General features: G+C 38.2%; 1 protein-coding gene across 6 annotated transcripts in view; it reads left to right on the top strand.

Moving 5' to 3' along the window:
- PAK1 (p21 (RAC1) activated kinase 1) overlaps nucleotides 1-13,391 on the top strand; it is a 236,681-nt gene that overhangs the window by 36,198 nt on the left and 187,092 nt on the right. For 3 of the 6 annotated variants that reach the window (XM_081241109.1, XM_081241113.1, XM_081241112.1), the window contains 2 exons: nucleotides 7,668-7,771; nucleotides 8,645-8,727. The exons of 2 other annotated variants lie outside the window; for them this stretch is intronic. The gene's annotated coding sequence lies outside the window, so the exon portion shown is untranslated. The remainder of the gene's footprint in view (nucleotides 1-7,667; nucleotides 7,772-8,644; nucleotides 8,728-13,391) is intronic. One more of the 6 variants, XM_081241108.1, reaches the window with a different exon arrangement.

Genomic DNA, 13,391 nt, shown 5'->3' with positions numbered 1-13,391 from the left:
CTAGCTTCTTCTTCACTTTTACCTTCCTAAATTTGTATCTACCCCCTGAAATAATCAGCACTTTAATATTTTTTTAAAAAATAAGTTTATTTATTTATTTATTTTTGGCTGCATTGGGTCTTTTTTGCTGTGCACAGGCTTTCTGTAGTTGTGTTGAGCGTGGGCTTTTCTTCATTTCGGTGTGCGGGCTTCTCATTGAGGTGGCTTCTCATGTTGCAGAGCAAGGGCTCTAGGCACATGGGCTTCAGTAGTTGTGGCACATGGGCTTAGTAGTTGCGGCTCGTAGGCTCTAGAATGCAGGCTCAGTAGTTGCGGCACATGGGCTTAGTTGTTCTGCAGCATGTGGGAGAAAAAAATCATATGATCATTTTAACAGAATGCCAAAATATTTTGATAAAAATCACCATATATATATATATATATATATATATATATATATATATATATATATTGTGTGTGTGTGTGTGTGTGTGTGTGGTATGCTGGCCTCTCACTGTTGTGGCCTCTCCCGTTGCAGAGCACAGGCTCTGGACGCGCAGGCTCAGCGGCCATGGCTCACGGGCCCAGCCGCTCTATGGCATGTGGGATCTTCCTGGACCGGGGCACAAACCCGTGTCCCCTGCATCGGCAGGCGGACTCTCAACCACTACGCCACCAGGGAAGCCCCACCATATATTTTTGATTTAAGCAAGTCTTAATTAATATGTTAATGAATATTGATCTCAAACCAACAGCCAGTATTCTATTTAGCAGTTAAACATTAGAATCATTTTCATTAAAGTTAATAATTTGAGTTTCATTACCATTATTTAAAATTTTCCTAGAAGTGCTAATCAATGCAATAATGAGAAAAGTGAAGGAGGTATAAATATTTGACAGGAAGAGACAAAATTATCATTATTTAAAGAGTATAAGGTTGCTTAAAAAACTATTAGAACTAGTGAGAGAGTTCAGAAAGATTGGCAATTATGACAGAAATATTTTAAAATTAATAGTTTCCTTATGTATCAACAACAGTTAGTTAAGATAATGAAAAAAAAGTGTCCATATCATGGTAATCAAAAATAAAATCAAAGTACCCAGTAATAAACTTAAAGATAAATGTGCCAATCTCAAAACTTTGCCATGGAATCTAAAAGGAGATTTGAATAAAGGGAGAGACATTCTACATTACTGTACTGGAAGATTTAATATTATAAAGATATCAATTTTCCTCAAGCTAAGCCTATAAATTTAACAAAACCCCAACAAAAACACCTGGAAGTTTTTTAGAATGTGAAATAAATCTATTTTTTAGTTTATTTAGAAAAATCAACAAATGAAGAAAGCAAGCACATCTTTAGGAAGAATAGTAGTGAAAAGACCTTTTCCTATCAGATATTAAAATAAGTCAGCGAGATAGAGTAATTAAAACATTACTGTTCTACGTAAAAAAATAGACAGCTCAGAAATATATCCAAGTACATATAAGAATTTAGTATATAATAAAGCTAGTACCTCATTCAGTGGGGGAAGTGTTAAGATGACAGTCTAGGGGACTTCCCTGGCAGTCCAGTGATTAAGACTCCATCTTCCAGTGCAGGGAGTAGGGATTCGATCCCTGGTCAGGGAACTATGATCCCACATGCCACGGTGCAGCCAAAAGTTAAAAAAAAGAAAGAAAGAAAAAAGCTGTCTAACTGTTAAAATAAACCCAAACTCAAACAGTACACTAAGATAAATTCCAGAAGGATTAAAAATTTTAACGTTAGTAGAAGAAAATACACGGGAATATTTACAAAACTTTGGAGTAAGGAATGATTTTCTACACATGAAACTAAAAGCAGAAAGTATAAAGGATGATAGATGTGATTATATAAATTATAAAATTTTATATAGCATGATTTGCCACAAACCAAATTAAAAGACAAATGACATTGGAGGAAAGTATCCTTAACCAAAGGTTTGTATCCTTAATGTTCAAAGACCTTCTTCAAATCAATAAAAGAAAAATGAAGATACACAACTGACCAGGAAAGGTATTTGACATAAGAAAAATCCTCAAATGCTCAATAAATATAAAAAGTTCAACTTCACTATTAGTCAAGAAGTGCAAATTTAAACCATAAAGAAAAAAATAAGGATAAATATATCCATAATTAAGAGGAGTTTGGAGATTCAGGCTCTTTCAAACATTACTGGGTATATAAACTTATACAGTTCTTCTAGAGGGTATAAAAGCCATAAGACAGGATTTACTCTTTAGTTTAGGAATGCTACTACTAGGAATGTACAGCAAAAAAATAATTAAGGGTATATATATATATATATATATATATATCTCCTTAATGTATAACATGGCACTCTCTATAATAATAAAGAATTGGAAACAACCTAAGTGTCCCAAAACAAAGGATGTATGCAGCCATTTCAAAAGATGTAGAAGAATATTTAGGAACAAAAAATATTTCAGGAAAGATATTTAAAATAACAAAGCAATAATGAAAATGCAGCCAGTAGGGGGAAAGAAGTTGTAATTTTGACAGCCTGACACTAGAGTTCTGATAGGGAGGGACTATTTTGATTTAGCAGAATAACTTATCTCTTTGTAGTTTAGAATAAAGCAGAAGCAGCATTGAATTGCCTTGTGCAAAAGAGGATGGGAACTGGAAATGATTGCTTTGGAGTTTATAGCTAGAGGGGGTTGAATTTGGAAAATGAAAAAGATATTCATTACCTTCTCAGGGAGAGAAGCTGGGCAGCTGTTGCTGCTGTACTGCCTCTGAGGGATGGTCAATGAGAATTTTCCAGTGATATGTATGACTAATGGACTCTTAAAAGAACTGCTCTCTTAACATGCAGTTTCAAGTTATTCTCTAAGCTGAGCTTCAATATAAGCCATCCTTTCTTGCTCCCAAATTTTCCCTAAAAGTTTGCCAACACACCACCTTGTTTAGGCCATATTTTGGGGAGAGAAGGGGTTGGGGAAATGTAGAAAGGACATTTCATGCCCAGAAATTGAAATGAGCGGTGGAGATCAAGGCAGAAAATCAGAGCTAGAGGTAATCAAAAGAAACATATCCCCACCGTCACCTCCACAAAACCCCCCAAGAACCCTCAGAGATATTGGTAGGGACTTGGGCTTCACACCCTTTCATAGGACAGAGGTTTGAGCAGAATTCTTTTCTATCTCAAAGGTTGGGGAGACCCATAAAGTACATGCGATGAAGAAACTCAGAAAATTCTTTAGAAGGATACACAGTATGCAAAAGTTATTTAAGATGCTAAAATTATGAGCATTATTTATTTTCCTCTTTTGCTCACCTGTATTTTGATTCTTCTATAATGAATCCATATTACTTATATAATTTTTAGAGATAAAAGTGTACTGAGGGAATACGTAAATCTACCAGAAAGCTGACTGGTGGTTGCCAGGGGCTGCAGGAAGGGAGGAATGGGAAGTGACTGCTTAATGGGTGTGGGTTTCCTTTTGGGGACATGAAAATGTTTTAGAACTAGATAGAGGTAGTGGTTGTACAACATTGTGAATGTACTAAATGCCACTGAGTTGTTCACTTTAAATGATTAATTTTATGTTATATGAATTTCACCTCAACAGAGAAAAAAGAAAAAAATCTACTGAGGAGAAAAACATACAACATAGATCAGACTCCGTCACTCTTCTGCTTAAAATCCTTCAGTGACTTCCTAACTCTTTAGCATGGCAAACAAGGCTCTTCACGTCCTGGCCCTGCTGCTGCTCCACCACAGCTACCCCTTCCTATAAACCTTATTCTCCAGCCATACAAAGCCATGTGCAGTGCTCTGAAAGGGCCTATTCTTTCCTGCCTTTGTGCCTTTGATGGCTTTGCTTTTCTTGGAATGCCCTTCCCCTAGTTAGTTTCCACTCAACCTTCAAAACTCAGCTAAACATCTCCTCCTTTGAGAAGCTTTCTCTGATTTCATAGTCTTGGGTGCCTCTTCCCTTACACCCCAAGAACCTTCTGGACATTTCTTTATTTTATCAGTGTAGGTGATTGTGAATCTTTGGAGGATGGGGCCTGGGCCTTTCCTCTCTTTAGCTTCAAAAGTTGGCCCAGGACAGAAGCCACAATGAATGTAGAATGAATAAGAACAGACTTAAAATCACTGAAAATAACAACCTTTTCTAATGTAAACAGGTAGTTACCCTGGGCATGGAATTGAAAATGATTCAGAGATGTTTAACTGGCCTACTACGGTATTTATCATAGAGGAAGAGGATATCTTTTCTTTTTCTTCTTACTTTTTATGAATTATTTAGGAATTGAAGTATGATAAAAATTCTGAATGATAGGTTAATAAAAATGTCAATCTAAGTAGCAAAATGGTCCCACATGGGGGATAGAGGGTTGCAGAATACTGATGGTTTTAGGAAAATGCCTAAAAACTCAATTACTCTTGCAAAAAAAAAAAAAAAAATCCAAAAACAAAGAAACCATGATAGGTAACAGATAAAAAGAGATTTTTTTTTTGATACATTGACTCAAAACTAAGATATAATACTGCTATCTTAGGATAGTTTTTAAAAATACCTAAGTCTTATAGGAATTTTTTTTTTTTTTTTTTTTTTCCGGTACGTGGGCCTCTCACTGTTGTGGCCTCTCCCATTGTGGAGCACAGGCTCCGGACATGCAGGCTCAGCGGCCATGTCTCACGGGCCCAGCTGCTCCGCGGCATGTGGGATCTTCCCAGACCGGGGCACAAACCCGTGTCCCCTGCATTGGCAGGCGGACTCTCAACCACTGCGCCACCAGGGAAGCCCCCTTATAGGATTTTAAATGAACCTAAGTTCCTAATGAAATCATGGATCTAGGCAAAAAAAATCATCAATGGCTGCTAAAACTATTAGGTAAAATGTTGATGAGGAACATATGTATCAGGCTGGCAGCCCCTGAATCCACTGTTCAATCTTAGCATTTACAAAAAGTGGGACAGTCAGACATTACCTCCTGATAAAATGCAGTAGGAAGTACACTGCTTAAGAAACAGTCTTGCCAAAAGAATTGAACCTGAATTTAATGTCTCTAATCATCATGTTGTGAGAAATATAAAGGAAAGAGGAGCATGTTAAATGACCCCATTGAGGTATGAGAAATCAATTCAAGAAGATGGGAAATTTGGGACTTCCCTGGCGGTCCAGTGGTTAAGGCTGTGCGCTTCCAATCCAGGGGACACAGGTTGGAATCCTGGTCAGGGAACTAAGACCCTGCATGCTGCAATGGTGTGGCCAAAAAAAAAAAAAGATGGGAAATTCTATAAGACAAATGACAATTTCTTCAATGAATAAGTTGTATGAAGAAAAACAGAGGGGAAAATCAGAATTCAGGGAGACAAAGATTTGAGACATAAATTTTGAATAAACAAAAAGATATTTTTGAGGCAACCTAGGAAAATTTACATGGATTGGTTGTTGATATTATTAAGGAATTATTGTGAACTATTATGTCAGATAACAGTGATTATCACACCATTGTTCTTTTTTCTAAAGTTTACTTTTTATTTTATTGAGGTATAGTTGATTTACAAAACACCATTATGTTTTTTTTTAAGTTCTTATATTCAGAGATTGAAATGTTAATGGTGAAATGATATGATGTCTTGAATTTGCATTAAAATGCTTCCTAAAAAGTTTGTGTTGGAGTAGATGAAACAATAATGCAGAATATTAATAATCGTTGACTCTGGATGATAATGGGCGCATGGATTCATTATACTATTCCTTCCCCTCTCGTGTATGTTTGAAAATTTCCATAAGAAAAAGTTTTAAAGAATAAACCTAACATTCAACAGCCATGTTGCAATGTTTATAAGCCCATCTACTGAGCCAAGACTATGTCACAGGAGATGACATTGTTGGACCAATGGGAAGATCTTAGGCCTTAGAGTCAGAAAGTCCTGGGTTTGAATTCCAGCTCTGCTACTTACTAACCCTATTAGGTTGGGCAAGTTACTCACTTCTCAGAATCTGTTTTCTCATCCGCAAACAGGGATAATATTACCTACTTCAGAAGATTTGCAGAATAAGTGAGATGATATTACAGAGGGTCCATCGCGTGCCCCTCACAGAATAAATATTATGTGAATGTTAACTACCTTATACTAATCCAGTTATTTCCTTTATTGTTTTTTAAAAATAAATTTAAGTAATACTCCCCCAATTTTACCCTGCAGAGGAAGGAACCACTGTTAACAGTTTGGTGTTGGTATCATTCTTAACTTTTTCTTTACATCTATAAATATATATAGGAATATGCATCTACATACATAGTGGGGTTTTTTCAAACAAAAATGGAATCTTATATTACATATTATTTGGCAATTTACTTTTATCACGTTACAATATATAGTGTGTCTCTTTTTGTCAGTTCATGTGGCGCCTACATGTGATTCAATCAGTGTGCCATTCATATGCCTTTACTCCCAGGTATGAGCATTTCTGTGAGATAGAATCCTACAGAATAGTTAGGTGGAAGAGTGTGTGTAGTGCATATCTTTATGGTACTACAAAATGGCCCTACTGCCCTTCTACAAGTTACTGAGTTACTTTCACATGAAGACCTCAATATTATCTATTCTCTATGCATTTCTAAGTTGCATTCTGGAAGATATGTCCTTTCTGGTACCACTTATTTCTCAACAGGCACTGAAAGTGTTCAGAGAATAAATGTGTTTGTTTAGCAAAAATCAGCCTCATGGAAAATAGTCAGGCTCCATTCTGCTATTGTTCCTGTTAGAGGATAATGCACTGCATACTGTTTTCAAGGTTGAATGTAGCGGTGTATTGGATAAAATAAATGGGAGTCCTAGTTTTCTTTGTGAAAAGCCAGTGAACATTATTTGAGGCAGAATCCTGAGAGAAGGCAGGGAAATAAAACCTCCTCTCAAATGAGGTCCCAGTGAATGACAGCCATGGAAAAGTGGATGAGTAAAGAAAGGGGAAGGAAAGTCTGCTTTGATTCCCTGGGGAGTTCAAGATCTCACTTTCCCCCCCTGTTGTTCTAGTGACTTTTAGAGAGGACAATTTTAGAGAAGGATGGTTAAGAAAAGAAATCCAAATGGAATCCAATTTAGCCTTACTTATGTCAGAGCACCTGCCATGTGGTGTACAATAGTCCCAGGCAGAACTCCTAAGAAAGATCACTTTGTAAACCATCCTTCTGCTGTGGGAGTTCAACAATTGTCCTTTGTCCATGCAGCCTTCCCACATCCTGCTATGGAGTTACTGGTCTAAACCACTGTAGTAAGGTTTGGGCAAGAAGAAATTATTCCATTGTCTTTTAAAAGTTAAATCAAAAAGGGTGATATCATTCATGACGTATGGCTTTCCTTGGGTCCCAGCTGTTCCAGATGTAGGACATCATGTGCTACTCCATTACTAGATATATTTCTCCAGATCCCTAGGCAATATGGGCACATAGAAGATGACCTGTGTCAGATGAGAATCTACTTAAGCCCCAAAAATGCTGACTTTTTTTTAGATGAAGTACAATCAACATTTTGCTTAGTGACTTCTAAAACAATGCATGTAAAAAAAATAAATGTCCTGTTCTTTCTTGCACTTAGAGTTATGTTTTAAATACAAGGTACTAACTCAATTCATTGCAATTGACCTCCAGAACACTTTTTGTCTCTAATTCCTTTTTTAGTCCTGCATCAGTCTTTTGCCAACGACAGATGGGTCAACCACAACAAATGGGCAGTTTGCACATGAGACTTAATGTACAACTCCTTGTTCATTTTTCTTTGACAGGTAACTTTAATTATTTTGACAAATATTTAATGTCCCAGGTATTGTCCTAGGTGCTAAGGATAAAGCAGAAGAAAACAACAAAAATTCTTGCCTTTGTGGGTTTACATGCTAGTTGGGAAGCTTCATTCATTCATTTACTCTATTCCACAAGCATTTATTGATCTTCTAATACAACTCAGGCCTTAAACTACATACTTCGCCTAAATAGGATTTTATCCCTGCCCTCAGAGTCTAGTGGGAAAAATAAGACATGTCCCCTGTCCTCCCCTGCTGCCTGCCATATACCCTCATATATAGAAAGTACAGAAGAGGGGTACCTCGTTCAGGTTGAGTGGTTCAAAGAATGTTTCTCAGAGAAACATGTAAACAAACAAGTAAGTTGAGGCTGGAAGAATGAACTGATGGGGGAGAAAGGCAGACCTGGTGGTGATGAGACGGAGCATGGCATAGGGCCTGGGCCAGATGAGGAGACCAATGAATGCTGTTGAATGAATGAATGAAACTTCCCCAGGAGAGCATAAACTCCATGAGATATGTTCTGGGAACTGCAAGTTCCTTCCTGTGGCTTAAGTTTAAGGTGTGTGAGGATGAGAAGCAGGAGATGGGGCTGGGGAAGGAGGCAGGGTCGGGGCTTGAGGTAGGTCTGGCTAAGGAGGTTTGTCCTGATGACAATTAGAAAATTTGTGGATCAATTTAAATGGCAATATGACATGGTCTGATTGGTTTATTCTTTTCTTAATAAAATGTATTTTAAAAATTCCACAAATGACATATGTTTATTTTAGATGACTCCTATGGACTTTCTGTGAGAGCAATGATTTCATTATACTATTTTTCTAAATGGTACTTTGCACATCTCTTTCTGCTTCACAGTGGAAGGACATTGGACCTGACATACAGAAAAGATTTGCTGTTTTTGAAATTCCATGGACACTGGTATGTTGCAGTCAGCTTAGGTGAGGCCATGATCTGGCCCAATTGTGCCACTCCAAGAAACTGGAGCTTCATTACCTAACTGGGAATATTTAACAATTCCCCCTGCTTCGTCATTGCCACTATGTTTTTTTATCTCCATTTTTTTCACTTTTTATTATGGAAAAATCCAAATATTAATGTATGTAAAAATAGAAAGGGTAGTATAAGAAACCCTCATATACCCACCACCCAACGTCAACAATTAACAACTTACAGCCAATCTTGTCTCACTTATATCCTTTCCTCTTCCCGACCACTGCATTATTTTGAAGTAAATCCAAGACATCAGATCTTTTTGTATGTATCTCTAAAAGATAAGAACTTGTTTAAAAACATATCCATAATTATTACAACTAACAAAATAAGGAGTTATTCTTTACTGTCATTATACAGTCAGTGCTCAAATTCCAGCTGTCTCTCTTTTTCTTAAAGTTGGCTTATTTGAATCATGAATTAAAGTCCACATTTGTATTGGGTTGTATAAGTTTTCTTTAATTAATAGCTTCCCTCTTTTTATTTTTTTTCTTACCTTGTTATTTATTTAAAGACTCTTAACAGAATGGTTAAGTTGAAAACAACACTTGAAGTGTGCCATTTTCCTTCATGCTCACCTTCACTAGATTTTTTTTTTTAACACCTGATAATTTTTTTTTTTTTTTTTTTTTTTTTTTTTTTTTTTTTTTGCGATACGCAGGCCTCTCACCGCTGTGGCCTCTCCCGTCGCGGAGCACAGGCTCCGGACGCGCAGGCTCAGCGGCCATGGCTCACAGGCCCAGCCGCTCCGCGGCATGCGGGATCCTCCCGGACAAGGGCACGAACCCATGTCCCCTGCATCGGCAGGCGGACTCTCAACCTCTGCGCCACCAGGGAAGCCCAACACCTGATAATTTTTAAGGTACAAAATTGTATCTCATTATTGCACAACATTCTTTTAATTTGCAAATCATGTCTAATGTTGCCTTTTTTTTTATCCTGTCAGCTTTATCCAACCACTGAGACACATAGTGATCACACCATATACCAAAATGAGTTCTAGACGGAATAAAGGGTTACATATGAATAAATAAAACCATAAAAAACTAAAATAAAATATAATATTGAACATATTTTTGGAAGGGGAATATGTTACCTAAACATAAAAGCAATGGAAAATATCACAAAGAAAAGTATCAATAAAATCAAGTATATGCTGTTAAAACTTTTTGGTCAACAAACACAGAATGAAAGGACAAATGATAAACTGGGTGGGGGAAATAGTTACCATCTATGAGAGACAATAGTTTAGTAGCTTTAATACACATGGTCTTGTCTAGATTGTCACTGGGTCCGGATGGGTCCACTCACAAGATGACACCAAGTGGAGATTCTTTAGACTCTATCTTTTAAAAAAATTTTTAGGGGCTTCCCTGGTGGTGCAGTGGTTGGGAGTCCGCCTGCCGATGCAGGGGACATGGGTTCGTGCCCCGGTCCGGGAGGGTCCCGCATGCCGCGGAGCGGCTGGGCCCATGGGCCGTGGCCGCTGGGCCTGCGCGTCCGGAGCCTGTGCTCCGCAACGGGAGGGGCCGTGGTGGTGAGAGGCCCGTGTACCGCAAAAAACAAACAAACAAAGAAGGAAGTCTTTGTGGAACTGAATGGTTAGGGCACGCTCTGTGGAGGAGGTGGGCCTGACATAGGCTGAAGGTTAGGTAATCTTTAAAAAATAAAAAAAAATAAAAAAAAATAAAAAATAAAAATAAAAATAAATTTTTATTGGAGTATAGTTGATTTACAGTGCTGTGTTAGTTTCAGGTATACAGCAAAGTGAATCAGTTATACATATACATATATCCACTCTTTTTTAGATTCTTTTCCCATATAGGACATTACAGAGTATTGAGCAGAGTTCCCTGTGCTATACAGTAGGCCCTTATTTGTTATCTATTTTATATATAGTAGTTTGTATCTGCTAATCCCAAACTCCCAATTTATCCCTCCCTCACCCTCCTCTTTGGTAACCATAAGTTTGTCTTCTACATCTGTAACTCTATTTCTGTTTTGTAAATAAGTTCATTTGTACCATTTTTTTAGATTCCACGTATAAGCAATATCATATGATCTGGAAGTTGTATTTTTTTCTCTAGATCTCCTGCTCCAATTATTCATTTGAGAAACTTTAAGAGTGAGGGTAAGATTCCTAACATTTAATCCCTCTGTTCTGTCTGTTGGTTTCACCATCCTTCTGCTCTGTTGACCCCAGGAGCTCTGCTGGGCCACTGCTGACCTCCTTCCCATCACTGACATCTGTCTTTCTTCTTCTCCTCTAACAATCAGGAAAACACTTTCTACTTCTTATAGTAGACCACTTTCAAAGGAGCTCCCTGCAAAAGAGCTTCTGAGCCCCTAATGACCCAGTTAATTTTGTTGGACCACAGACCTTCTGTCCCTGAACTCACAAGCACTCTTAGGAGGAAGGAAGAAGGGTGAAAGTGCAAGTCAGAGGATGATCAGGCCCCTGTGGTAGCTAAAACTTTACCCCCTCTGATTCCCAGGATCTGCTGCATAACTTATTTCCTGGCCACAAGTGACAGAAGCTGATGCTGGCAAATTAGGCAGAAAAGGGATTTATTTAAAGGATATTGGGTAACTCACAGAATTGTTGGAAAGACTGGAGGAAACAATTTTGAGGCGAAGTTTCCAAGAAAATCCCCCCAAATTAGTAGCACAGCTGGCCTAATAAGCACACTGAGACCAATGCCCTGTCACCACTCAGTAACTATATGCTGCCAGGAACTCAATTTGACTGCAGCCACTGCTGCCAAATGCATCAGTGTTACTTCTGTACCAGGAACTCAACCTTACAGACCATTCCAGTTTCTCCAAACCACATAGCTCTGCTACCCGCCTCACCAGCAAAAGGAGTGCACTGTGCAGCCTTTCCCCTCTCACTGCCACTTTCTTCCCCAGAATCTCACACAATTGCATCTGATTAGAGGAGCATAAGTCACATGCCTATGTCCTAACTGCAAAGGAGGGGGACGGGAATGAGTATTTTGCATTCTAACTTAGTGGGACTCAGAAAGGGAAAATTCTTCTAACATCAGAAGGGTGTTCAAAAGGCAGTGGGCACCAAAAGACCAGGACAAATGTTTAGCAGAATGAATTACTTAGGCTGGGTATGGCATGGGGTGGTCACTTACAGATAGGGTGGCCTTATACCTACTAATTAAAATATGGACTGAGTTATAATATGGAATGACATACAAGGTTATTTGTGGAGGCATTATTTTTAATAGCAAAAGATTGGGAACTATCCAAATGATCAGTAATAGAGGTTTGGTTGAATAAAAATTGTGGTACATCAATACACACATGGAAGACAATGCACCTGAATGAAGGGGAAGGAATGATCTCTAGAATATATAAGTGAAAGAAGCAAAGTAGAGAATAGTATGTATAGCACCTGTCTTTTCTGTAAGAAAGGTGGGGATATATTTATGGTTCAACCACAGAAATTGCCATTTTTGCTGATAAAATGGTTAATCTTTGGCAATTTCATACAATTCAACATAATACAGGGCAGAGGAGACAAGGACAGAAAAGAGACTTTTCTGAATATATTTATTATGCATTTTTGACTTTGGAATCATATAAATGTGTTTTACGCATTCAAAATTTAATTTAATTTGAAAGGACAATTCCTAAGATTTTAAAACAAACCAAAAACAATGAACTTAACTGTATATGAAGTTAATTATGTAGCTGCACAGAGAGGACAATTATTTCAAGTGACTCTACAATGTGGTATATTTGCTGTACATACATAGTGGAATATATTTTAAGGGAGAATAGAGCTGCAAAGAAATCTAACACTGCACTCAATAGTTATGTCACTAGTAGGTCTTTACATTAGTTTTTTTTTTTTTTTTTTTTTTTTTGCGTTATGCGGGCCTCTCACTGTTGTGGCCTCTCCCATTGCGGAGCACAGGCTCCAGACGCGCAGGCTCATGGCCTGCTCACGGGCCCAGCTGCTCCGCGGCATGTGGGATCTTCCTGGACCGGGGCATGAACCCATGTCCCCCGCATCGGCAGGCGGACTCTCAACCACTGCGCCACCAGGGAAGCCCTACATTAGTATTTTGAAACTATTTTTTATATAGTGTAGCACAAAGTAATAAGTAATTATGTTAATGTTATTAGGAACCAAGATTAGTGTAAGAGAAGAGAAATATAAAATCAAAGGCATTAATATAAATAGATTTTATTTATTTATTTATTTTGAACAGGATTGGGAGGGCTTTAAATGCCAGACTGAGGAGTTCAGATCTTTTTTTAAGTAAATTTATTTATTTATTTATGTATTTAGGGCTGCATTAGGTCTTCGTTGCTGTGCGCAGGCTTTTCTTTAGTTGTGGCGAGCGGGGGCTACTCTTCGTTGTGGTGCGTGGGCTTCTCATTGCAGTGGCTTCTCTTGCTGTGGAGCAGGGGCTCTAGGTGCACGGGCTTCAGTAGTTGTGGTGCACGGGCTTAGTTGCTCTGCAGCATATGGGATCTTCCCGGACCAGGGCTCAAACCTGTGTCCCCTGTGTTGGCAGGAGGATCTTAACCACTGCACCACCAGGGAAGTCCCTAAATAGATTTTAATATTAAATTTGAATTAGAAATATCA

The sequence above is a fragment of the Mesoplodon bidens genome (assembly GCF_964165515.1).
Source record: "Mesoplodon bidens genome assembly, chromosome: 7".
In the NCBI taxonomy this organism is placed as follows: Eukaryota; Metazoa; Chordata; class Mammalia; order Artiodactyla; family Ziphiidae; genus Mesoplodon; species Mesoplodon bidens.
This window is presented reverse-complemented; position numbering and strand designations above follow the sequence as displayed.